This window comes from Myripristis murdjan, chromosome 1 (assembly GCF_902150065.1).
Source record: "Myripristis murdjan chromosome 1, fMyrMur1.1, whole genome shotgun sequence".
Lineage (NCBI taxonomy): Eukaryota > Metazoa > Chordata > Actinopteri > Holocentriformes > Holocentridae > Myripristis > Myripristis murdjan.
This window is the reverse complement of record NC_043980.1, coordinates 32,147,570-32,147,961: the sequence shown is the minus strand read 5'-3', so window position 1 is coordinate 32,147,961 and position 392 is coordinate 32,147,570.

Sequence of the window (392 nt, the reverse complement as noted above, 5' to 3'; positions counted from 1 at the left end):
TGGATGAACATCACTAGCAACACTGATCACTGAATGTTGCCTTTGCAAATGAATAAAAATGAAAATTGACAAGATGACCTGCTTCACTGTACCTAAATTACCACTCACAGGAGACTCATTTGCACATTTGCACCCTTTACATATAACTTAACTAACTGACACAGAAATGGTAACAGGCGAAACACAGAACATACTGAAAAGGCATTTGAGGTGCAACTAAAACAGAAACTGAAAACAGGGCTTCGCTGGATGCAGACCCACGCTGCCACCAAGAGGTTAGCACTGAAAATATCTCACACAAAACCAACTGGCATCACTTTAGAGACGAAAATGCTAAAAGCCAACAGCGATGAAAGGAGTACTCTTGGAAAAATGAGCAGAAACACAATGTA